This window comes from Pristis pectinata, chromosome 23 (genome assembly GCF_009764475.1).
Source record: "Pristis pectinata isolate sPriPec2 chromosome 23, sPriPec2.1.pri, whole genome shotgun sequence".
NCBI lineage: Eukaryota > Metazoa > Chordata > Chondrichthyes > Rhinopristiformes > Pristidae > Pristis > Pristis pectinata.
In genome coordinates this window covers 23,206,296-23,234,207 of record NC_067427.1, presented here as the reverse complement: position 1 = coordinate 23,234,207, position 27,912 = coordinate 23,206,296, and the positions used below count along the sequence as shown (strand labels likewise).

Genomic DNA, 27,912 nt, shown 5'->3' with positions numbered 1-27,912 from the left:
AAGGTGGAACGAGAGTTTGCCGGAAATCCCTAGCATTTATACAAGGAGTCTGCTCCCAGCCTAACAGAGACATAGGAGTAGGTTATTCATCCCCTCAGACCTGTCCATCATTCAACACGATTATGGCTGATCATTCACTTGATAATCCTGTTCTTGTCTTCTCCCAACATCCTGACATCCCACTGGGTTTAACTTAGTGAAAAAATTCACAGGAGGATTCACTTCAATAGAGATGTTGTATAACTTATAGGAATAAAATTAAAACAGGGTAATTTACCCTTCTTAAAGCAACTATGTTTTCAGTCATGTTTTTAATAGTTTCAAAGCAGTCTTTGCTGTTTTTATTTATAAATATAATTTCAGATTGCTGATTTTACTGTAATTTACATATGTTTCAGGGACATGCAGAGACATTGAAAAATCTTGACAGTTTTGACTAAGGTCTCTGGTGCTGACAGATCCTTTTATAGATCAGTTACAGGAAAGGTTCAACCAACAACCAACAAGCTCTTCTTCAGGGATATGTGTGATGTTAATCAGGGAGAACTACATATCTCACAGGTGAGTGTCCATGAAACCCCTCATCAAAGTTCAAACTTATGCAAAGAAATCTATATCTAAACCATCGTTACTCAGACTTGAGTCCAATAGATTGATGTAGTGTTCATATTGTAAAATAACATTTCATGATTATTGACTGAGAATTTTTAGAGATTTCACCTTATTGTGGCCCTGAAAATTATTTAGTTGTTTCTGTTTCCCCATAATCGTTTTTGTGCTGACCACACAAGCTGTGGACTAAATATTTATATTTATTTATTTATTAGTCAGAGGTACATCGAAACACACAGTGAAATGCATCCTTTTGTGTTACTGAGAATGTGCTGGGGGCAACCCGCATGTGTCACCACTCTTCCGGCACCAACACAACATGCCCACAACTCCTAACCCATACATCTTTGGAGTGTGGGAGGAAACTGGAGCACCTGGAGGAAACCCACGCAGACACACGGGGAGAAACATGGGTACAAACTCCTTACAGACAGCAGCGGAATTGAACCCGGGTCATTGGCAATGTAATAGCATTATGCTAACCGCTACACAACTTGTCCAATGTGAAGTCATTGAACATTGGAAAGGTACATTGGAGGTGAACTGAGGTGGTATTGGCTATTAACTCTTCCATTCTGTGATAAATTAGAGATCAGTGCAATTCAGCTATAACTAGTCACATAACAATAATTAGAAAACAGATGATCCTTGATGTTCATAGCATTTGCCAATCAATTTTGCAGTCAGCAACCTCCAAGGGAGTTGTGGAAGACGAAGGTCATCCATCCACCTAACCACAAAAAATGAGCCCAGCTATTTTACACTATTTTACATTGCACTACTTTTGTAGATTTGTTATCTCTTAATTAACATTTACCTCCACTATTAAATCTGTAAGGCTGTATATTCATGATATTTAGTATAAAGCAAAATATCGTTAAATTTACTCTAAATTTTACTTTTTTCATGTGAACCTCAAACCAACAAATTAAATTTTGAAAGTGCAGTTGAGTGCCTCTCCATCACTCATTGCTCCTTTGAGAAGATTTTAAGATCTCCCTCTTTAACCAAACCATTAGATATGTGTCTTCATATTCTGGTGTCAATTTCCATCTATTACTATTCTATAACGTAACTTGAAATGCCTACATTTAAAGGTGCTATTTTACTCAGATTGTTGTTCATTGTTATTTCAATTGTTTGACACAGTTTTCATCAATTTTGTTATTTAATCTCTCTTTCTCTATCTACTAATGCTTATTATTTTCTTTTTCTTTTTCCATCTTGATATCTCACTAACAAACTAACTTCCTCTTAGCGTCAATATCTTGCTTTATTAAATTTTGGGTGAATTTGAGTACACAGTTCTTTTAAATGAAGACTGCATTCACTATTCCAATTCATTGCATGTCATGTGAGGAGAGTATGTCACAGGACGTCTACGTAAGTGATTGAACCTGATTTTTCTCAGGATTCAGGTGCCTATAAACTGCTTAACTGCTTTGCTTAGGTCACAATCATGTAAACATATAATAACAAATGCATTTTTAAAAATCTGATATTGCATTCTTATATCAAGAATAGTACAATCATTGTTGATTATTTTCTAAAACTTCTTGTACTAATAATATACTAATGGTATCATACACCAAGAGGCTGAACATGTTTAGTAATATCATGATAATATGAAATGAAAATGTTTGGGTAATTTATGAGATAAAATGGAATTAATAATTCTTGACTCAAGAATAGCAGCCTGTTTTATAATTAAAAACTCAATTGAATTTGAAACCATTGCTATTAATGTGCATGATTTTTGCCTTCTGCAAACTGTCTCAGTCTCTATAAAATGCTGCTTACAGGCTAGATTTCTGCGACTATGTAATTTTCTGTGCAGCATTGTGCTTTATGATTTTAACAGGAAATCACCTTGGAGTAAGCTTGCTTTTGTGTCCATAGTTTCCTTGGTGTTGCTGCATGTAAGAGCAAATAGACAACAGCAACCTTGATTGAATAATTAACACTGCTGGTTCCTGAATAAATCCTAGTCTTCTGGTCTACCACTTGCTTTTGCCACTTTGTCGGCTCTAGTTTCTTGACTTCTCTTTTTAACCATGGATAGTTCATCTTTCTCATTGAGTCCTTTTTGACTGGAATAGATTTCTGCTGAGTGTTATGAAGTAGCTCTGAGTTATCTGTAAATATTAGAACCTTAAGAGTATTTCCCTGAAGACATTTTGCATGTGGTTAAAATTTTGGTTAAAGAGATATACTGTATCTAGTTGAGATCAGATTATTGTTATATACACTAAGGTACAATGGAATTCCTTATTCTCATGAAACTCACAGAGTAAACAGTATACATGATAATAATAAATACAACAGTAAATACAGTGATGGGCACAAAAACATCAGAATAATGAATAGTGATTATATTTCAGGGAGGGCAGGGAGAAGTGGAAGGAGCTACAGAGTTTAGGAATGAAGCAAATGATTTGTATGACCTCTAATGGTGGACTGATGAGGTCTCAGAAGCCTGAAATGGAGGAACACAAGGGTCTCAGAGTTTTATAAATCAAGATACGAGTTGTAGGTTCACAGAACATCCCAGACAAACGTAAAGCCTTGATCACAATGGAGATAACTCTAAAATACTTTAATCCCATTTGTATAGAATGGGAAAAAATGCAGTTATATACAAGGTCCAAATTTTCAGGACTTCTCAGAAGACTTCTCCATGGGTTAACTTTGGTATTCTACAGGTGAATGCAGCAATTGAAAGTAAATCAATGAATTAGCAAGTCATGATGGCATTGATTAAAGTTGGTTTTCTGACCAGGTGAATTCCTTCATTATTGCCAAGTGTCCTGAAGAGAGCTGATTAGACTATTTCTTGAATGGAAACACAAGAGAAAACGTGGCATTGAAATCACCGCAACAAATAAGTTAAAGTCCATGGCACTGTTTGAAGCCAAGTTTCTGACTCTGGCAAGAATGATATAATCTAAGTCACAGTTTATAGGATCAAATATCACAGTTTAAAGAATCAAATATCAGGTCACGTACACCTCAAAGCAACAATGCTGTTAAAATGCTCATGTTTTTTGTCATTACTTTACCTGAAACCCTCAATGTGTGGAGTTCTTAATGTTATGTTATCCTACATTTAACATACATACTTCAGAATTCACTGCAAATATTCAGAATTCACTGCACTTTGATATTTCTTCTATAGCATGAATAATGACTCTGTTGGTCACATAGATAGATCAAAATGTTGTTTGATCTACAGTAGAATAAATGTCATGTGAATGTGTCACACTATTCTGATCACGCAGGAGTTCTAACCCACATTTATAAGGATGAAATTTATAAAACTACTAATATCCATCTAGAAACTACATTCCATGAGCTTTTGCTAGTTTTGCAGATAATGTGGTAAAATTAGATATTAGCAAATAACTGAGGTGAAGTACTTCTTCAATTTGTAACTGGCAGAATCAATTGTTGAAAGTGTCTGCAAGGGAGCTGAAGTTTCCTGAAGAATGTGTCAAGGTATCAGATTAGCTCGGTTATTTGCATTTTAACTTTAAAGTCTGAAGGTTGTGTGATTTTGAGCATACAATCCAAGTTGGCATTAAAATACCATGAGGTGAGATATTAAACTGATGCAGCTTCTTTCTCAGTCAGGAAGAAATTGAAGATATCTTAGCGTACTTGAAAGGACAGCTCTGGGTTATTAATGAAAAGAAAAAACTGCAGATGCTGAAAATTTGAAATAAAAACAGAATATGCCAGAAATATTCAGCAGGTCAGGCTGTGTCTGAGGAAAAAGAAACAGAGCTAATGTTTCAGGTTGAAGAGTATTTCTGCATGTTCTGTTTTTATTTATGTTATCAATGTTTTGTGGAAGGAGTAAAAGATCAATTATCTCATTGTTCACTGTGTGAAAGCAGCTTATAGAGTTTATCGATAGTAACAGTAATTTGCTCTTGTAAAACCCCCTTCGTGTCATAAAATGCCTCAGAGCACTTATTTGTGTAATCGTGCAATGTTTGACTCCCAATCATTAGTTCAACAAGACAGGCTATAATCTGCACGCCAAAGGAGTTGGCCAATATGGCAAGTTCTCAGGAGTGTTGAAAGGATGGAAAAGGTGGAGATTCAGAGAGACTCAAGTGCAGAATACTGGAGCTCAGAACCAGGCCAGCCAAGATTATGGCCTCCAATGGTGAAATTATTAAAATTGGGAATATCTGCAAAACTTTCTGGTGGAGGTCCTTTCCTTCATCCTTGGTGAAATGATGCATTGCGACTGGAGGTTTTTTTTCTATTATAATTATGACTGTCAAAAGTTTCCAAAGTAGGTGGTTGGCAGTGCTTTTATTATGTAATTCATAATACAGGAGTTAGAAACAAAATATTTGCAATCAGCTAAGCTTTTAATGGTTTACTCTTGAGACCTTTAACTCAGAGGTGGTCATTAGAAACTGAATTCAATATATTTATAAAGCAACAAATTAATCCACCAGCTCAGAATATTTTGACACATTCAGGCATGGAGGCTCAGGAGAATTATTTGGTACTCTGAGTCACCAGCTAGTACATCAGCAGCCATAAAGATAGGGAAAGGATCAAAGCTGAGAGCCTGCTATGTTATAGCCTGAGGGCTGATGGAAGGAAACTAGAAGACGCCACACCAAGAGCTCTTCAAGTTGAAGTAATTCTCCATTGACGAATACTTGCAGATCAATAAGCACAGCATCTACTATTTCCCTTTGGGAATTATTCTTCAACGATAATTTTGACACAATTACGTTATTGTGTGCATTGTTGTCCTTTGGGATCCAATCCATCAGAAGTCAATCTGATTTCACAACCAAGATTATGAGCAGTGCTGGATGGATATCTTACAAACAGTTGGTGCATGGGTGACATATATTGTGTTGCTGTTGCTATTTCTGTCTCTTCACTAGGAAGTGCTATATAATCTGAATATACTTCTGCCAAGAGGTGTCCATTGACAATCCCTTAAAAACTCACTGAAATAAGCAAGTTGAAGAATGATAAAGCAGAAAGAATGTTCTATTTCCATTTATTTATTTATTGGGACGTGGGCGATGCACAAGCCAGTGTGGTTTGCCCCTCCTTAACTAGCGTTGACAAAATGGTGGTGAGTCACATTCTTGAATTGCTGCTGTTCTTCTGGTGAAGATACTCATGCAATGTCCTTGGGTAGGGAGTCCCAGAACTTAGACACCCTGATGAAGAATTGTCCATACTTTCTGTGTGAGAATAGTGTCTTGTTTGGAGATAATCATATCAGTGAAGGTATGACATTGTACCTGTTTGCTGTTGTCCTTCCTGGTGGCAGGGGTCGTAAGTTTGGGAGCAGTCTAGAGGAATAACTGAAGTACATTTGTAGATGGTAAACACTGCAGCCATTGATGGTCCACATTGAGTCACAGATGCCCAGTTTTGTTTTAATTTTTTTAATTCATTAATTTTGAAAACAATACAAATATTGTTGAAATTCAGAGACATTCATAGCCTTGGACAGGTTGTGATTTAGCTCTGTGTGTACTGAGGATGGTGATGCTCTTAGATCGGGTGGTTCAGAATCAATCCCCTTTAGCAAAGTTGCAGTTTCACACAACATAACAGAGGCTCAGTTTGAAGATGAAACCTTGCCTCCATAAGGACTGGGCAGTGTGAGTTGTACCCAAACTATTGTGAACACAAGCACCTGCCATAGCTAGATCGGTGAGGACGAGATCATGAAGGTTCATACTTCCTGTTGGTTCACTCATACATGTCTCATATCCAGTCTGGTAAGTATGTCCTGTTCATATTTCCTTACAACGTAGAAGGCCATTTGGCCCATCTTCTCTATGCTAGATCTCAGGGCAACCCCATTCCCCTATTTCCCTTTAATTTATTTTTCTCACATGACCACAACTCCACCTTGATTCTCCTATCGCCTCAGTTGCAGTTAATTGCAATAACCAATTAACTACCAGTGTATCTTTGGGATGTAGTAGGAGACCAGTGCATACAGGGGAAAGAATGGGAATAAAGGGGGACTTTTCTGGTTGGCTGCCAGTGACTAGTGGGGTTCCACAGGGGTCAGTGCTGGGTCCGTTACTTTTCACGTTATATGTTAATGATCTGGATGATGGAATTGATGGCTTTGTGGCCAAGTTTGCGGATGGTACAAAGATAAGTGGAGGGGCAGGTACTGTTGAAGAAGCAGGGAGTCTGCAGAAGGACTTGGACAGATTGGAAGAATGGGCAAAGAAGTGGCAGGTGGAATACAGCGTAGGGAAGTGCACAGTCATGCACTTTAGTAGAAGGAATAAAGGCATAGACTATTTTCTAAACAGGGAGCGAATTCAGAAATTGGAGGTGCAAAGGGACTTGGGAGTCCTAATATAGGATTCCCTAAACGTTAACTTGCAGGTTGAGTCAGTAGTGAGGAAGGCAAATGCAATGTTAGCATTCATTTTGAGAGGACTAGGATATAAAAGCGAGGATGTAATTCTGCGGCTTTATAAGGTGTTGGTCAGACCACATTTGGAGTATTGTGAGCAGTTTTGGGTCCCATATCTAAGGAAGGATGTGCTGGGATTGGAGAGGGTCCAGAGGAGGTTTACAAGAATGATCCCGGAAATGAAAGGGTTTGATGGCTCTGGACCTGTACTCGCTGGAGTTTAGAAGGATGAGGGGGGATCTCATTGAAACCTACCAAATATTGAAAGGCCTGGACAGAGTGGATGTGGAGAGGATGCTTCCAGCAGTGGGAGAGTCTAGGACCAGAGGGCACAGCCTCAGAATAAAGGGACGTCCCTTTAGAACAGAGATGAAAAGGAATTTCTTTAGCCAGAGGGTGGTGAATCTGTAGAATTCATTGCCACAGATGGCTGTGGAGGCCAAATCATTGGGTATATTTAAAGTGGAGGTTGATAGGTTCTTGGTTAGTAAGGGCATCAAAGGTTACAGGGAGAAGGCACGAGAATGGGGTTGAGAGGGAAAAATAAATCACCCATGATTGAATGACAGAGCAGACTCGATGGGCCAAACAGCCTAATTCTGCTCCTATGTCTTATGGTGTTACAGCCTTATGGGAATCCCACACAGTCACGGGGAGAATGCACACATTCCGCACAAGCAGCATCAGAAGTCATGATCAAACATGGGACCTTGGAGCTGGGTGTGTCGCTTCACTGAGCCATCCTTCTGTCTAGATCCCACAGAGTAGACGAATCAAGTTCCTATTCCCTGCATTTCCAGTCTGGGTTCTGGTTGCAGATGGGAATGTTGTGCTCACTTGGCTAAGATTAGAGTTTGCACACAGCCAATAGGACGTTTTAATAATGTATGTATGTAAAATGAGCCTTGAGAAAGGTTTCAGATTGGAATGATTTTTTTCCTCTCCCTTAGGATATATCAATTAACAATTGAGAAGTAACAGAACCAGAAGATATGAAGAGGATATTTAGAAGTTGAAATGAAATGAGGAGGGGAGTACAAATTGCAACCAATGCTAAAGTATCCATTTGGAACGAGCAACTAAAGATGAATTTCTGCCACTTAATTTCCAAAAGGAATTGCATTTTTGGGAATTCAGAAAGTGCTGTTGTATTTAAATTCCAATTTCTGATAAACCTATTCAACTCTAATGTCAGTTTTCTAATATTTTAGTCCATAAGAATCCCACCCACTAACGTGGGTCTACAACGCTGGGGTTTGCAATGTATTGCCAATCTCCCAATTTCCTTTCTCCTCTGCTCCAATATTCTGCTGGCTTCCAATCTCCACAGTGGCCAAATTACCATTCATGTTTCCTTCTCTGAAAGATTTGATCCCAACTTCTCCCACTTCAACAATTGGATGACACTCCCTCCAGTCCATGCAATCTGCTGGTTCCAACTGATCCACCCACTCAGTCTCCAGGCCTCCAAACCCACACTCCCTCTCTCTAGATTTTGGAAAAAGGGAACAGCCCCTGTACTTTCATCTGCAAAAATATGCAATGCCTGATCTGGTTTTAAATGGAGAGCCAATACCCAAAATGGGTGCACTTTTCTTCTCGAGGCATGACCTGCATCTTCAAGTAAAGATGATAATGATATGGGAATTAACTAATTCTAAAGGAGGTTAAAAAAACAACTCTCCAAATTAAGGTATAACATCCCTTTGCACTTTTTGCTCCAACATTCTCATTTTTATTGGCTTAGAATATACAGTCAGCTGGAAGCCATCCATGTTTGCTGTTGATCAATATGTTGGTAATTGGTTTATTATTGTCACATGTACCGAGGTACAGTGAAAAACTTTGTTTTGCATGCCATCCACACAGATCATTCCATCACATCTGTACGTTGAGGTAGTACAAAGGAAAAGCAATAACAGAATGCAGAATATTACAGTTACAGAGAAAGTGCGGTACAGGCAGACAATACGGTGCAAGGCCATGACGAGGTAGATTGTGAGGTTAAGAGTACAAAAGGTCCATTCAATAGTCTTGTAACAGAGGGATATAAGCTGTTCTTGAGCCTAGTGCTACATGCTTCCAGGCTTTTGTATCTTCTGCCCAGTGGGAGAAGAGAGAATTTCCAGGGTGGAAGGCATCTTTGATTATGTTGGCTGTTTTACCAAGGCAGGGAGAAGTGTAGACAGAGTCCATGGAGGGGAGGCTGGTTTCCTTGATCTGCTGAGCTGTATCCACAACTTTCTGCAGTTTTGTGCAGTCTTGGGCAGGGCTGTTGCCAAACCAAGCCATAATGCATCTGAATAGGATGCTTTCAATGGTGCATCTATAGAAATACACATTGAGCTAAATCACATTCAGTAATTCCCAGGGTGAAAGTAGTTAACATGAGGGGGCATTATTTTAAGGTAAGTGATTGGAGGAAGATATAAGGAGGATGTCAGAGGTAAGTTTTTTACGCAGAGTGGTGGGTGTGTGGAACGCACTGCTAGCAGAGGTTGTGGGGGCAGATACATTAGGGACATTTAAGAGACCCTTAGGTAGCCACATGAATGATAGAGAAATGGAGGGCTATGTAGGAGGGAAGGGTTAGATACAGTGCATAGATCTTAGAGCAGGATAAAATGTCGGCACAACATCGTGGGCTGAAACACCTGTACTGTGTTGTGATGTTCTGTGTTCTATATCTTGTAAAAATTATTGCCTGCAAAATGGCTGATTGATCTTTGATTTGCACATCCTTTAGTTTGATGAGCTGTCAACCCTGTTTCAAAATCAGTCAATTAAAATATTTGAAGATCATAAAAGTTTAAAAAATGAATAAACCGTAATATCCTTTAAGAACATATAATTTAAAATGTTCAAATAAACGTAATAAATTAAGAAATTGTTCAATTATCTACTACTTTTGTTTGAACCTCACATCCCTTCCACCCTGTTTTGATGAATGGAGGCAGAATTTCTGCACAAGGTCCAACCTTCACAGATTTATCTTGTGGGTCTGCAGTATTTGTACTGAAGAATAGCCATGAATTCACATGCTGTCGCTGGGCTTCACATATGTGGAAATCCCAGACTTGGCAGTATTTGCATAGGATAATGCCAGCAGTTTTACATGGAACCATTAACACTTTTCCATAAAATCTTGGCAATCTATTTCAGGGTGTTTAGCTATCCAAGTCTGACTGCAAAAACAAAATGTTATTGCAGATTAAAGCCAATGTTTGTTTTGTGTCTAAACTATTGCTGGTTTTAATAGGGATTGAACCAAGGGTCAACAAGCAGATGTGATAACTCATTACACTGTAAACTAGTCACAAAGCCAGCAATATATTTACATTATTTAGTAGTTCAGCATTTGTTAGCAGATACCATCTTGCATTGCTGCCTGTTACTAACTGGAAATTTGTCAGATCTTGATTGTTCATGGAAGGTTCTAATTGACATATTCAGTCTAGCAGGAAGCATTGGCTCTCATGTGTAAGTGTTCTTACTATATTATTAAAATTGCCATTTCTCTTTCCAGACTATATACTCTTAAAATAAAACGAGCATCATTCAGAATCTGTTCTTATTCTGTCCACTCAAAATGTCCATAGAATCCTGGTGAGTTATTTCAAACAGGATTTTAAGGAGTCATACACAAAAAAGGTCAGTTCTGTTGTCAACATGAGAAGCTACATTGAGATGAATAGAGTGGATTCTTTCTCCTTTTCCCTCGGAGTGCAATAAAATTCTTAATGTTACAGGAATGGGACATGTATGACGATTGATGTTGTGGCATTGATGGACATGGACAATTACTGCAATTTCAAAGTCAAAGTCAAGTTTATTGTCATATGCACAAGTACATGTACACACAGGTGCAATGAAAAACTTACTTGTAGCAACATCACAGGCACACAGCATCATATAAGCAGCATTCATAAGAAAAACATAAATTAAATATAAATTATACACAATTTTTACAAAAAAGAATACAATTGAAATCTAAAAAAAAGTCCATCCTAGTACTAAGTGATTAAAGTGGTCACGGTGTAGTGATAAGGGTTGTGCTGGTTGTTTCAAGAACTGAATGGTTGAAGGGAAGTAACTGTTCTTCTTTTTCCAAACTTTTTATTAGTTTTCAAATTAATACAGATTAATATATAACATCAATGTTTGTACATGTAATACAAAGAGATCAGGAGAACAATCATGGCATGGATAATCATAACGAACAATAAAATATTTTTTAAAATCTGTAGATCCCTCGATCCCTTAGTAAATGAAGATAATATAAAAGAAATGAAGGAAAAAGATTTCTTATACATATAAAAGAAAAGAAAGAGAAAAAAAATCCCCAAATCAATAAGAAAAATTATAAACAATATATAAAACCAAACTAAACGAAAAACTTTCAAAAAGAGCAAAAGAAAAGAAGAAAAAAAACTGGACTGAGATTTCTCAGTAGAAACAGAGCAATATTATGTCGTCAACTCCATTCCTCTAAATTGGAGAATTATTGAAAGGGGAAGTATTGAATAAATGGACTCCAAATATCATGTGAAAATATTGAATAAATGGACTCCAAATATCTTCAAATTTAAGCGAAGGATCAACAGTACCACTCCTAATTTTTTCCAAGTTTAAACATGATATAGTTTGAGAGAACCATTAAAAAGTAGTAGGGGGTATTAGATATTTCTATTTAAGCAAAATGGATTGTTTGGCCATTAATGTAACAAAGGCAATCATACGGTAAGCGGAAGCAGATAAATGGCCAGAGTCTATCCTTGGTAATCCAAAAATTGCAGTGATAGGGTGAGGTTGTAAATCAATATTTAATACAGTTGAGGCAATGGTAATAATGTCTTTCCAATATTTTTCCAAAAGAGGACAGGACCAAAACATATGTGTCAAAGAAGCCACATTCGATTTACATCTGTCACATATAGGATTTATACGGTGATAAAAGTATATAGGAAGGATAGGAGGGTAGGCAGAGGGGGAGGTGTGGCCATGATGGTTAGTAGCGATATAAAATCAATAGAAAGGAAGGACATTGGGTCAGAGGAGGTGGAATCCTTATGGGTGGAGCTGAGAAATAGCAAGGGTAAAAGAACAATAATAGCAGTCATATATAGGCCCCCGAACAGCAGTCAGGAAGTGGACCATAAGTTGCAGATTGAGATAGAAAAAGCATGTCAGAGTGACAATGTGAAGATAATTATGGGGGATTTTAACATGAAGGTGGACTGGGAAATGCAGCAAGGCGGTAGTACTCAGGAGAGTGAGTTTGTGGAATGTCTAAGGGATGTTTTTCTGGAGCAACTTATTGAGGAGCCCACCAGGGGATCGGCTGTTTTGGATTGGGTGCTGTGTAGTGAACCCGAGGTGATTAGGGAACTAAAGGTAAAGGAACCACTGGGAACAAGTGATCACAATATGATTGAGTTTAGTTTCAAGTTTGAGAAGGAGAAGCTGATAACTGGTGTATCGATATTTCAGTGGAATAAGGGAAATTACAAAGGTATGAGAGATGAGTTGGCCCAAATTGATTGGAGGAGTAAGTTAGCTGGAGGGACGGCAGAGGAAAAATGGAAGAAATTTCTACAGGAAATAAGGACAATGCAGGACAGATATATTCCAAGAAAAAAGAAGGTTTTGAATGGAAAAAAGGCACAGATGTGGATAACGAGGGAGGTGAAGGATAAAATAAAAGCAAAAGGGGCGGCGTACAAAGTAGCAAAAATTAGTGGGAAAACAGAAGATTGGAACGATTTTAAAAATCTGCAGAGAGAAACTAAGAAGGTCATTAGGAAAGCAAAGATGAGTTACGAAAGGAAGCTGGCGGACAACATTCGGAAGGATTCTAAGAGTTTTTTTAAATACATAAGGAATAAAAGAGAGACACGGGTTGACATAGGACCAATTGATAACGGTGCAGGAGGTATTATAATGGATGATAGTGAGATGGCAAGGGAATTGAATGAATATTTTGCATCGGTCTTCACCGTGGAGGACATAAGCAATGTGCCCATTAGTCAGGAGTCTCACGAATTGGAGCTGAGTTCAATTGAGATTAATAGGGAGAAGGTGCTTGGAAAACTAAAGGGGCTTAAGGCTGATAAGTCTCCCGGACCGGATGAGGTGCATCCCCGGGTTCTGAAGGAGGTGGCTGTGGAGATAGCGGAGGCGTTGGCGATTATTTTTCAGGAATCGATAGATTCTGGCATGGTTCCGGAGGACTGGAGGGTAGCGAATGTAGTTCCGTTATATAAGAAAGGTGGGAGGCAGCACAAAGGCAATTACAGACCTATTAGTCTGACGTCAGTGGTGGGAAAATTATTGGAGTCTATCCTCAAGGAGGAGGTTACCGAATACCTAGAGGCGCAAGGCAAGATAGGACCTAGTCAACATGGTTTTGTGAAGGGGAGGTCCTGTCTGACCAACCTATTGGAGTTTTTTGAAGAAATCACAGGTAGGGTGGATAAGGGAGAGGCGGTAGATGTTGTGTATTTAGACTTTCAAAAGGCCTTTGATAAGGTGCCTCACAAGAGACTGATTAATAAGATGAGAGGTCATGGAATTATGGGCAGGGTAGCAAAATGGGTGGAGAATTGGCTGGTTGGCAGGAAGCAAAGGGTGGAAATAAAAGGATCTCGTTCTGGTTGGTTACCGGTTACTAGTGGTGTGCCGCAAGGGTCGGTGTTGGGGCCTCTCCTTTTTACCTTGTACATCAATGATTTGGATGATGGAATAAATGGTTGTGTGGCTAAGTTTGCGGATGACACCAAGATAAGTGGAGGAGTAGGGAGCATAGAGGAAATAGAAAGAATGCAGAGGGACCTAGACAGTTTAGGAGAATGGGCAAGAAAATGGCAGATGAGATTCAATGTTGAGAAATGTGCAGTTGTACACTTTGGAAGTAGAAATAAGCGGGTAGATTATTATCTAGAAGGAGAGAAGATTGATAGTGCGGTAGTACAAAGGGACTTGGGGGTACTTATACAAGATACCTTAAAAGTTAACCACCAGGTTGGATCGGTGGTTAAGAAAGCGAATGCTATGTTGGCATTCATCTCGAGAGGTATAGTGTATAAAAGTAAGGAAGTGTTGATGAGGCTCTACGGGGCGCTAGTGAGGCCTCATTTGGAATACTGTGCGCAGTTTTGGGCCCCGCATCTTAGGAAGGATGTGCTGACGTTGGAGAGGGTTCAGAGGAGATTTACGAGAATGATTCCAGGAATGAAAGGGCTTAAGTACGATGAGCGTTTGTCGGCTCTTGGACTGTACTCGCTGGAGTACAGAAGGATGAGAGGGGACCTCGTAGCGACATTTAAAATGTTGACAGGTAAGGATAGAGTAGATGTGGCTAGGCTGTTTCCCTTGGTGGGCGTGTCCAGGACCAGAGGGCACAATCTTAGAATTAGAGGGTACAGTTTCAAGACAGAGATGAGGAGAAGTTTCTTTACCCAGAGGGTGGTGAAATTGTGGAACTCCTTGCCACGCACAGCAGTGGAGGCCAGATCAGTGGGGGTGTTCAAGGAGGAGATAGACAGATATCTAAATAGTCAGGGTATCAAGGGATATGGGGATAAGGCTGGCAAATGGGATTAGAATAGTTTTTTTTTTCTCTCTCTTTTTTTCCCACCCCATTTCTTTTTCCCTTTTCCTTGGAGCAGACTCGATGGGCCGAATGGCCTGCTTCTGCTCCCTTATCTTGTGATCTTGTGATCTTGTGATAAAAACCGGTTAGCTTATCTTTTGACATATGGGTCCTGTGAACTACCTTAACCTGTATCAAAGAGTGTCTGGCACACATTGAAGATGTATTAACTAAATGAAGAATTTTCTTCCATGTCTCTGTAGGTAAAGATGTCTGGAGTTCACTTTCCCAATCATTCTTAATTTTGTCCAGTGATTCTGGATGTATTTTCATAATTAAATCATAAATTATTGCTATCAAGCCCTTTTGATAAGGATTAAGACCTAACACTTTTTCCGTAATTTCAGTTTTGTAAAGTGTCGGTAAAAAGGGTACAGTAGCTTTTAAAAAATTTCTAATCTGCAAATATCGAGAAAAGAGTGATCTAGACAAATTGTATTTGTTAGACAGTTGTTCAAAAGATGAAAAACAGTTATCAGTGAATAAATCATGAGGACATACTATTCCCTTCCTTTTCCATATGGAAAAAGCTGAGTCAACTCTGGATGAATGAAAGAAAAAATTAGATTGAATGGGACTTGACAACTTAAATTTATTCAATCCAAAAAATTTACGAAATTGAAACCATATTCGTATTGTATGTTTAACAACTGGGTTAATCATATGTTTACTTAATTTGGTAAGTGCAAAAGGGAGTGAAGCTCCTAGAGTAGAAACTAATGAAAATCCAAGTACTGATTGGTGCTCAAGGTGTACCCATTTGGGACATTGAACTACATCTGAATCTTGTAAACAAAAAATTAAATATCTGATATTAATTGCCCAATAATATAATCTAAAGTTAGGCTGAGCCATACCACCATCCTTTTTTAGTTTTTGTAAATATTTCTTACTTAACCTTGGGTTTTTATTCTGCCAAATATATGAAAGAATTTTAGAATCAATAGTGTCAAAAAAAGATTTTGGGGCGAAAGTTGGAATCGTTTGAAATAAATATAAAAATTTTGGTAAAATATTCATTTTAACCGCATTAATTCGGGTATCATTTTAACCGCATTAATTCGGCCTATCAGTGATAAAGACAGTGGGGGCCATTTAGTAAATAATTGTTTAACATGGTCAATTAAAGGCAATAGATTAGCTTTAAACGGAAGTAACTGTTCTTGAACCTGAAGGTGTGGGACTTCAGGCTTCTGTACCTCCTGCCCAATAGTGGCTGCGGGAAGACAGTGTGGCCAGAATGGTGGGGATCCGCCTTCTTGAGGCAGCGTCTCCTGTAGATACTTCGGATGGCAGGAAGGGGTGTGCCCATGATGTATTGGGCTAAGTCCACTAGTCTCTGGAGCTTCTTACGTTCCTGTGCATTCAAATCGCCATATCAGACAATGATGCAATCAGTCAGGATACTTTCAACAGTACATCTGTAGAGTGTTTGGTGACAAGCTGAACCTCCTTAACTTCCTAAGAAAGTAAAGATGCTGGCGTACCTTCCTTTGATTACAGCTAAGTGCTGCGCCCAGGACAGGTCATCCGATGTGCTAACGCCCAGGAATTGAAATTTAAATTTTATCTTTTAATGCTGATAATATGTATCATTGTTATCTTGCAGTTTTAAGTTCATTAGGAACGTAAGAAGGGACAAGGGAGAAATAAGAGGCTGCAGATGCTGGAATCTGAAGCAAAAAACAACCGCTCAAGGAACATAGTGGTCAGATAGCATCTGTGGAGCAGAAAGTTGGTCAATGTTTCAGGTCAAGACCCTGCATCAGGACATTGGGGCATCTGATATTTATTTAGTCCCTGTAACTTTAGCCCTAGGAGTCAGATCACTGTGATGTGCACCTCAATTCCATCCATATATCGATGCCTTTCCAAAACAAAAAAACTATTTGCTTCAACTCCAATTGCCCATGTGATTTATTTAATAGAACTAAAAAGCAAAATTCTGGATATTGAAAATCTGAACTATCATAAAGAAAGCATTTATAGAATGAAAAACAGAGTCGATATTTCAAGTTCATAACAGCACTCTATGGGTGGTATGTTACTGGCCAGCTGTTCTGTTTTTCACCTGATGATCAGTTCTACTGAAGCTAATGTAACTGAATATTGCAGGGCGAGTGAAAGTGGCATTCAGTAGAGGTAGTTTAATGACCTGAACCAAGGACAAATTTGTATCTGCTTGCCTTTCTGCTAAATTTCTCTGCAAATGCCTGGCCATCACTTTCCCTTTTTATTGCAACCATGTTGATTTGATTCCTTGAAAAGAAGGCAAAGAAAATAATGAGCATACAAGATATGTTCATTGTCAAAATGAGACACAGTGTTGAAGTGAATAGATTGGATTCTTTCTCTTTTCCCCCCTGAGTGCAATAGAGTTTTGATGAAATGGGAATGGGACATATAGTGTATGGTCATTGACAATTATTGAGGAAGCTTGTCTTTTAATGTTGGCAATGGAGTTAGGGTTAAGGAGAGACATTGCCACATATCCATCATCTTCAAGTTGCTTGGCCCATTGTAAGGAAGCAAGTGGCTCTGCTAAATAGGAACAAAACAAAGAAAATACTTTTAAATTATATTGGACAGTATTTCCATTTTTTGAAAGGAAAACAGGTTAATTAGTTGCTTTTCATGAACAAAAAAATTAATTTGGTCCATTTCCTATTTGTTAACTTTAGGTGAATTGAAATATTTTCAATTGCCAAGAATTTATGGTCAGTTGTGATAGCAACAGCCGAGATAGTCATGGCACAGCACAGAAATAGGTCCTTTGGCCCACCGAGACTGCACCGACCAACAAGCACCCATTAACACTAATCCCTTCTTTTTATTCTCCCCACATTCTTATTGTTATAACAAACTTCTCTCTCTCTCAGCTCCCTAAGCAAGGATTAACCAAGAGAAGCTAACACAATCTATATGGCAAAGCCCATTGAAATAAACAGCATCACGTGGTGGGAAGGGGAGGTGGTGTGGAGAAAACTCTGCCCACAAAGCAGAGTAAAATCTCACTATAACTTGTAAGGCATCTCCACACCTTCAGTTTCCATGCAGGATTGTCAAAGAGATGCTAACAGGTAAGGATTTTGATATTTGGAAATGCTAAACTTGCTGGACACCTGGGGAACTCAGTGAACTATACCATACTTCCCTGCAGAGGATGGGCTGATATAGTCTGTAACCATTCCTGATGGAATTGCAGGGATAGGTATTTTCTGGAACTCACTTCCAAGAACTGGCAATTGCATCTTTATTTAGGTTTTTGACAAATAAATTAACCTACAAGTACTAAATTCCAAACCCATTCATAACGTCCAAACTTTGACCATCAAGTTTACTCCAAATATAAATGGACCAACATTAGCCTGACCAGCAACCGGACCATTTCCATTAACATCAGTTCCCCTGAGTTCAGCCTTTGCTCCAACTGCTGATCGCTATCTGGCACCGGCTGTTGTAGGCATTTGATGTGTGTAGGACCCGGCTGTTTATGATGTTTTCCAAATTTCAAAAGATGCACGTTCATTTGTGCATATGAGAAGCAATCAGAAGACTACTTGAACCCATGAATCCACCCTTGAACAAGAGGCAGCATTTTCAGGAGAAAAGGAAGTGAAAAAATTGGTGATTCAATGAAAAAATCATGGAATCAATGGTGGGATTATCGTTGAACAAAACCACAGGGCAGTTTGGATTTGGAAGTGTAACTGTGGCAATTAGTCCTCACAAGTACAAAGGCTAAACAAACATAGCTTAAAGGAAGTGTCATTGTATGTTTGCACATATTGCTGTCTTCTGTAATGTGCGTACATTTTTGTAGATTCCTGAAGGCACTGTCAAAGAGACAGCATCAAATTTTAAATACAGAGATAATGAAACCAGTAATCACTTCACAGATCCTATCAGAGCTTCTCTGTGATTAAATTCAAATTGCCAATGAATAATTAAAAGCTTATTTTCACCATACATAGTCTGTTGGCTTTTGTATTGCTCATGAAGAGTAGCCCTTATGGGAGTATACATTTGCTCTTTGTTTGCTTGATTGACTACTGATTACTTGGGCGGAAAAAGCAGGAAACACACAGGAGGAATGCATTAAACCTGTTTGCTCCCTCTGGTTCCTTAAAATATCAATTCAATTTACAGTTACCACCTTTTCAGCAGGTGCCATGTGGCAGGTGCCCATTGCCCACTGGAGATGTTGGACGGTTTATCTCTTCCATCTGCAGCACTGGTGATGTTCAGGAGAAGCACATAAATAAAATAGGATTAATGTGAAAATATAAGAAAGGTCATTGAGGCAGAGATGGAGAAACTGAGAAAAAGGAATGTCGCAGATCCTAAAATAACGCAGGACACCTCAAGAGTGGTTAAAAAGACACATGGGATGTTAACATCTATTAACTGAGACAAAGAATGTAAGAGCAGGAATATTATGCTAATACCATATGAAGCACAAGTTAGACTACATCTTAAATACTGCTGAAAGTTCCAATCACCACAGAACAGGAAGCATATGATTGCATTAGAACAAGCATGCAGGAGCTTCTCAAGGACTTTACCAGGACTAAAAAAAAATTAGCTATGAGGAAAGATCGGGTAAACTGGAATTAGTTTCTCTAGAACAGAGACTGAAGGGAAACTTACTTGAGGTGTATAAAATTATGAGTGATCTCAAAAGGATAGAGTAATTGGTAGAATTCGAATGGTGATGAGAATTGTTTTTTTATCCAGAGGATCACAGAAATCATATTTACAAGATACTTGGATGTGTACTTAAAGATCCATGCCCTGCAGGACTACAGATGTAGTGCTGTAAAGTGAGATTGGTTAAAATGAGCAATCTAGCCTAATACAGTATAAGAGATGATGGGCTGAATGGCCTCCTTTTTTGTTGTAAATGTTCCTGAGTTCTGTGATTCAAGCCCACTAGTGACAGACTCTAACCAGATTATAATGGAATGTCACAATGTTGCGACAGATGTTCTTATCACATTGTAAAATATATTCACATGCATTAGTGAAGGGACATTGCAGATCCCAGTTATTCCTGCATCCTGGAGAGAATCTCAGCTGTGGGTAAATAAAGGCAGAAATAAAAGAGACATGAAATATGCCAGATTAGAAAAATAAGGTAAACCACAACATTGACTTAAATTTTATCAGGAAAGGGCATTTATTTGCACTGTTAGCAGTTGTATTGAAAATAGCTAAACTTTATTTACCCAGGATAATAAATGTTTGATGCAATCTGCTGCTGTAAGAAAGAAGCAAATGCCTGCGTATATAAAGTTTTTGCATCTTAAGGGATTCTTAAAACTTTTCATAACTGCTGTCCTATTTTAAAATGTAATCACTTTCATGGGCAAATAAAGAAAATGTGTCAGGGACATTTCAAAAGCAACCTTATGGAAGTTCTGCTTTTAAGAGATGAGAATTAAATGAAACTCGTTTCACTTAATTGAAACTCAATTGAGAAAAGACACTTCTTTTGGCTTTGTTACACATTGGTCCTTCTCACCCTCAACAAGGAGACTGACTCTGATCCTTTACATCCTGTAGTTCATTCCTTAAGCTTATTTGCACCATCATCTCTATCCCCATTTTGAAAACCTTCCTTCTTCAGCTATCTTTTGGATTAGTCGCTTGAACCTTGTCTCATGTTTGGGAACAGATACACATCTTGTGACAATAAATATAGTGAAGGGAGATTCGGGGGGGGGGGGGGGAGGAGGTGGGATTCAAGCTGGAATGTGCATCATAGGATTTGATGAGCATGACAGCATCCATGCATCCTTTTGAATTAAGTGGTTTAATTTGCAGTGAGCTGAAATGTGCACATTATAACTAACTTATGACAAATAAATAAGCTATGTTTTGAGCTGGACAAGTTTTGACAATAAAATTGTGTGTATCTTTTAATGTGGGCAAATGTGTTGTTTTATTGGAAGAGGACAAATACCGATTCGTCAATTAACAACCAAAGCCTGATTATAGCTATGGGAGGAGTACATTTAGGCTTTAGAGCAATTAGTTTGAACCATTAATATCAAGTACCATCTTTAAACAATGGAGCTTTAGCTCCATACAGTCAGATTTGGAGCACGGACTCCAGTTTATCGTCCACACTTGGACAATTATATTGTGGCTATAGTGAGAGATGGGTTGAGGGAGGGGAGAGGGGCAAAGAAGAGACTGAGAGCAAGATGAAGAGAGAGAAGGAATGGGTTTACTTGGGAGGACAGGAGAGGGTAAAGCAGGTGGATTCTGAGGGACAAACGAGATACCTACAGTAACGACTTCTCCCTTGAGGATAACCAGAACTACAACAAAAAGTATAACCCTGAAAGTGTTTTCCTCAAAGTCGTCCTGCATAAATAAGAGAGACATTGATTGTTCATTTCCCTTCAAAAAAGGTTCACTCTGAAGGGGGTCCACCCAGAAGTTACTCAGAAAGAGTCTAAGAATTCCAGCTGATCTAATGCATCTTTTGGGCTCCACCCAAACTTTCTTCTACCCTCTTCAGATAACCCACTGCATGTTCCTGTTGACCCATTGAGAAGGAAGTTGTTCAACTATATGTATTTAAGTCATCAATTTTCTAAATTTCTGCTGTTCACCCATATTAGTTACAGAGAGTAATATTTCAATTTGATAATTAACAGGTGGGAGGACTTTTAATATTAATTCTCATATTTTGAGCACCATTATCAAGAAAGTAGTGGTGAACTGGCTTCTGGAATCGCTGCATTCCATGTGGTGAAGGTGTTCTTGCACAACTGTTAAACAGAGAGTTCCAGCAGTGAAAAAGGACTGAAAGTGTATTTCTAAGTCAGGATACTGTCTGAATCCTGAGGGGAACCTGGGTGTTTGTAAGAATAAACAGAAGATTACTGGAAATACTCATTAGGTCAGGAACGGGGAAAGCAAATCAATAATTCAAATCAATGATCGATGCTCAGAATTGGAAGAAAGTACAGTCATCACAGGTTTTCAAGCAAATACAGAGACAGGAAAGAATTAGAGGGAAAGTCTGTGACCATGGAGGAGAGATTAAAGCTCACAAACTGGATTGGCATAAAAAAGTGACGAATGTTATGCCGAGAGGCAAGTCGGGAACTATATGTGTCACCTAATATTAACTGGTCACCACTTTTCTGAAACTTCCAGTTTCCAGATTGTCAGATCATTAGTCTGAAATCTGGTGCTCTGGGAGCAGAAATTTCCTCCAATTAAATATTGGAAGACCCAAGCCACTCACCATTGACTCCGACATTAATTTCATCCCTTTCTATCTGGAAGTGAATCAAACTGTTTGCAACCTTGTTGTCTCAAATTCCCTCGGGGTGAGCTTTGGACAATAAATCTGTGCTATCACCAAGACCAGCTCTCTTTATGTCTGGAACATTACATTATGTGCTACATCTTATCAGCATAACTAGATGTTGTTGTTATTCTCTTTCCTCCTCACATGCTGCCTAAACTGCTATGGATTTATACCGTATTTCATATGGCCAGGACATGCAGTATTTACATCTTAATTGAAAGGTTATTTGGCTATTGACAAAAATAATCAAAAGGGAGTGGATGTGTGAGAGAGTATAAGTTGCAGGCCTACAGGGGAAAAAAAAAGAGTAGGAATGGGTCGAATGGGTTTGCTCCCCTTGTGGGGACATGGACTTGGTGGGCTGAATGGCCTCATTCTGTGTCAGTATGTTATGCATATATCTTTGGATATTAGCAATATTAACCTGCTCATCTCCAGTAAAGAAAGTGTAGTTTTATCATGATGTTCCAGACACTAGGATTCTCTTACAGATCTTCTGAAGGAATTAGTTTCTCAGATCAATATATCCATAAATATCCCATAAAGTTATATATTGTGTAGGGCAGCTGTTCAAGAAGGAAATTCCACATTACACCCAATTAATTTTCATAAGATGAAGGAAAGACTAACTGCATTGCTGAGATTAAGAGCCATTGAATTGAATGTAAAAATATGCTTGCCATGACACAGGATGCCCATCCATTTCTCAAGAGTCAGGGCTATTGTTTAGTGCTGTCAAGAAAACCTAAAAATAAATAAGATGCATGTTGTCATCACAATGACTTCCAATCAGCTGCCTTCATCCCATTGTTTTCTGCTGTCCGTCTTATCTGTCACCTCTCAGTTGAAGAACCTGTTATTGAAAATGCAGGCTTGGTTTTGATAATTTTGATCTGGCAATAAATTATTTGCTTAATCATGCAGTTCAAAATGCCATATTAAATAATTCAGCAGTCTTTCACAGAAGCTGACATTCAGAATTAATTTTAAGCATTTAATCAATTTTGATAAGCTAAGATATTTATATTTCTTCCATAGTGGCAAATATTGACTATGTTATACAGTCTTCTGAGGGAATATACAAGCATCCTAAAAATCACGTACAATTTTTTGATAAAAATGCTATCTTAAATTGATAGATTGTATCTGCTGCATTCTGAAATTCGGTATATATAGAATTACACTTGTAGGACTAGTGAACCCATCACCCTCACCGCTACACGTTGGCAACAGGCTCATAATTGAATTACTATCAGCTCTGCACAAGTCCTGACCAAGGATTTTTTTCCGTAAATGACAAAAAAAATCAGAATTTTTATGCTATGGTGGGACACCTTTACTTAAGGTCAAGGGGACACCGCCACCCATGCCTTTCTCTTACACAGGGGCATCACTCTTATTTCCTCATCCCTTGCTATTCCTTCACAGAGATAATTGTTTGCCAGGCCTATTCAAATCTCTGGGTTAACATCTGATTAGTCCCTAGAATTCCTGTTCCTATTGGTTGATATATTCTTCCATTGAGTTCTCAAAGGCCCAACTGTTACTTGATACCACACCACTCGTTGTCTGTCTTGTAAAACCCCCTAAGATATAAAGTGTTCCACTTGATCAGGGGTCATTATGGGGGAAACAGACTGAAACATTGATCGAGCATCACGAATTTCTACTAAATATTCTTTTCCTCTCTTCCCTGTGGATCGTACGTGAGTGTATAGAGAATGGAGGCCTACCAAGCTGTGTGCTAGACCTCCACTCTTGTTCCTCTTCCCGGTTACAAGGTGTGTGGACATTCTTGTTGAGGGACTCGAGTTTGCTAATGTAGTGGATCTCCTCAACCCTTGCTGCATGGGGACAGAGTTGACTGAACTGTAATCCCCTTTTCCCTTTTAATGGCTGTCTCCATTATTGTTTAAAGCAACCCCTCTGGTCATTATTATGACATTCCCCTAGGCTGCTGCCTTTGGACACACCTTGAGCTTTTCCTTCCTACTGCCATCTCTTCACTTTCCCTTCTGTTTTCCTCACATTCCTGGGTTGCCCTTAGCAACCTGCTGTACCTCAATATCATTCCCCTAACTTTTGCCCTTTCGTTGTGAGAATATAAAAAAGAATTGTAATGCAGGCAGGGCAATGAGTGTGATATCAGGGACCACAGGAATCAAAGGAATGCCTGCAACTACACACATACTTCCAGTGTTTTCCTGTAACCTCCACATAAATTGACAACAGTTGGTCAGTGGGCACAATAGGACCCTCAATGAGTCCCTGCTAACCAGAACCTTGAAGAATCTCCATCGTCACATCCCCTGGCTAATATAACCTTCTACTTTAAATTCCCTGAGTCCTGTTTTCCACCTTGATGTCAGCAGGCAACCCCAGGTATATGCTGAATTTGGGCTCCATGTGAATAGCAACAACTTATTCCTTTCTCCCATTCGCTTTTGTTATCTGAAGATTCTCTACAAAATACCTGAAATTCTCCAACCCATCTCGAGCTTTGGCAGAGTTGCCACTCTCTGCCTTAATTTAATCGTGAGCACATGATCCAACACACCCTAAGTTCCTTCAGGTGCCTCATCTGCTAGATGGCAATACTGACTCTGCTGCATGGGTGCCAGAGTAAGGGTGTTCTGGAAATGGTTATCTAGGTCCATGTTCTAGTTCCCCATAATCTACTTCCCCTGTCCATCCCACAATCTCCCTTACCCTGGCTACATAACAGACTCCATTCTGGCTTCTGTGCATACTTCTTCCGAGTTTCCAATTTACCCTGCAGTTCCCCAAACTGACACCAACACTACATATCAGCCTGACTGCTCTTTTTCTTTTACTGCGATACCTGATAGGTGCCTTTAAGTCATCTACCCTTTATTTGGCTAATTCTGACCTCAAGAATGGTCAATCCCCCCTGCCCATTTTATGTCTCCATATAACCTTGATTGGTTACGCACTGACTCTTAAGAAAAGTCTCCAGCTGACTCATTTTTCTAGTCATTCTCCTGTGCCTCCAATCTTTACTGAGAATCACGTTCCTCAGACAACTCCTTCCTCAACTTCTTTTCCACCCTTGCTTACCTGTTCCTACATCTTTGCCTTTTCCTTTCCTCACCAGCTTTTGATATCTAATCAGTGGCCACTGTGTTCCATGTCTCCCTGTGAAGAGTTAAGTGCAAATCCATGATTCATTTTGGTGGAGAGGCCTGTTAAAGAGCTGACACCGAGGAACAACTATTCTTTTTGTGTTGTGAAGAACTCTGATTAATGACCATGACGTTCCCTCTAAACAACTGAAGAGCTTGTACATCCCACCAAGCACAAACACAGGTTTCCTGTCCAAATGTCCAGTGTGGCTCCAATATTCCTTTCAGCTTCATAAACGGTTTGAGAGCTACTGCTGTTGAGGTCCATTCTTGTGTGTATTCTGCTTCCTCAACATGTTGTAGGACTTTCCCCAAAGAGTTGAAAATTTCTTGTGGGAACTGGTCGAGACTGATGGGCTAAAGAATGACCTCTGCCCAAATTCTTAACTGTTCTCCTGATACTAAAATGGAAAATGAGTCTCCTTCGTCACTGGCTCTGCTGACTTCCAAACAGCAAATTTGTAATTTACCTGCTTTGCTTATGCAAAATGTTGAGCCCATTGCAAGGATAAAGACACGTATAAAACATACCTTGGGATTATAAGGGGATAACCTGAATTATAAACAACATTATTCCATCGTTATTTGTTCCGGAAAAAGAGACCTCTGAGGCCAGAGAAGATTGGAGCAGAATGAGCTAGCTGCATAAATGACTGTTTTACTTCCCTGTTTATGAATTTATATTAACAATATAAAGATAAAGGATAGTTCAATGAATATTTATTCAATTGCACCAATGCGTCAATGGGCCCAAGGGTTGAGGAATAAATTGTATCAGTTAACTTACAAAAATAATACCATGGGCAGCTGGACAACAGGAAGCCAGTGCAGAAATGGTGTCGCAGGAAGTACAGATTCCTCCCTCTCCTTTGAGGATAGAATAATCAACGCTCACAAAGGTGAAAAAAATCCATTCTGCATTTCGTCGCAGTTAGCTCTCAAGAATACAAATGTTATTAAGATACCCTAAGGACTTCACACATCTCAGTGTGTCTACACAATAAATAATGATCAGCACAGAGGAAATCACACAATGTAAATGTTAATGCAAACATATACTGCTTTGGGTACCCTTATGCATCATTGTTATTTTTAAAAAATTACTTTTCAGATACCGGCATGCTGTTTTACGTTTTGTAATTTCACATTACATTATTTAAATAAAAAGGCTGTGAAAAGCAGAGTCGTTTTTTTAAAGAAAAAACTACACAGTCCCTGAATTCTAGTCTTTGATAAAGGTGTTTTTTCCAGCTTTCTGTTCCTCCAGAGCTTTATTCACACTCATGAAAGAAACAAAGTTTAGATTTGTGACTAGGCTTCAGCCTCAGTGGAACCCTGTGCTTTTCATTTACACCTTCCCGTTGGGCTCTCTATTTTGGAAAAAAAAAGTGCTGGGTATGCCATGGTTCTTAAAGGTACACTAACACTCAGGTATGACCCATATCGTTGAAGTCCCAGGGGAGGACAACACAGATTTGAGTGAGAATAGGAAGGTAATACTGTTGCTGATGGTTGGATCGGAGACATTGGTGAGTCCACTCATGCCTTGAACTGCAGACGAGGTCTCTTATATTGACAGTGTAAAAACCTTGAAGGGATATTTTAACCCAGTGCCTTCAAAGATTTTCATGAGCTGCAGGTTTGACATCTACGGCCAAGTATCAAAGGAAACTGTTGGGGAATATGTGGTTGGATTAAAGACACTGACTAAATGGTGCATTTATCAGACTCTCATTTAGTGTGCAGAGCTATTCAAGATGGTCAACTTAATGCTTGAGGGAACTTGAAGATTAGCCACCAGTATAGATTTTGATTTTAAAAGTGAGAAACTTTTTTGCCTAAGGTGCATTTCTGCGTTGTATTCATGGAACAAGTCTGCAGAATGGTAATAGCGGCATGATGCTGTTCGTCAAGGCCAAGCCAGAGGCACAGTACTGGAGGTCAGGACTGAACCCAGGTCACTGGAGCTGTGAGCCAGCAGCACCACCCATTGTGCCATTGCTTCCCTCCCCATTATGAGGGAGGTAAAAGCAGTTGGGTTGCTACTGCAGATAGGTGGGTCCAGTTGACTCATAGATGTGGGTCAGAAGCATGAGCCACCATTAGTAGGGTAGATTGGATTGAGTCACTGGGACTGAGAGACTGTGTGGTTGAGAGAACTGCAGAGTTGGACAGTGAAGGGATCCAGAAGCCACTCATGTTTCAGGTACACTGATTACTGATCTGGTGGACTTGAGAAATATCAAGAAGTCTCTATCTTACAGATGCTGCCAGACAAGGGGACAAGCTGCAGTTCCAACAAAACAGTTAAAGAAAATGAGAAATCGATGGATACCATGCTGTCATCTGTATAACTTGGGATGAGATTATAGAGAAGATGGGCATCTCTCTCTGCAAGGGCTGGTGTCATAATCAAGGAATGAGCAACAATGCGTCTCAGCAGTGGTGCTGATGATGGTCCATTTGAAGAAGAATGTGAAGTAGCTAAATGTGCTGCTTCCTGGAAGGAGGTAAGCCAGGAGTTGGGTCAACTCATGCAAGGGTTGTGTGCTAATCACGAAAATGTGAGCAATGTTGAACCAAGGTGAAACTCCATGGTAGAGAATGGGAATATGATATCCCCAGAAGGGGAGTTGGTAACAACTGAGGATATCAATGACAATAAACCTTCAGTGTCATAAAGAGCATATTAAGAACATTCTTCAAATGCTGGGGATTTTTAATGCTCAGTGTTCAGATATGTGCC

At 39.2% G+C, this 27,912-nt stretch overlaps 1 long non-coding RNA gene across 2 annotated transcripts in view; it reads left to right on the top strand.

The window, feature by feature from the left end:
• Positions 1–8,109, top strand: part of LOC127582175 (uncharacterized) — a 35,573-nt gene extending 27,464 nt beyond the window's left edge. For both annotated transcript variants that reach the window (XR_007958065.1, XR_007958064.1), the window contains 2 exons: positions 399–561; positions 7,993–8,109. This is a non-coding gene — a long non-coding RNA (uncharacterized LOC127582175). The remainder of the gene's footprint in view (positions 1–398; positions 562–7,992) is intronic.
• Positions 8,110–27,912: the final 19,803 nt, after the last annotated feature.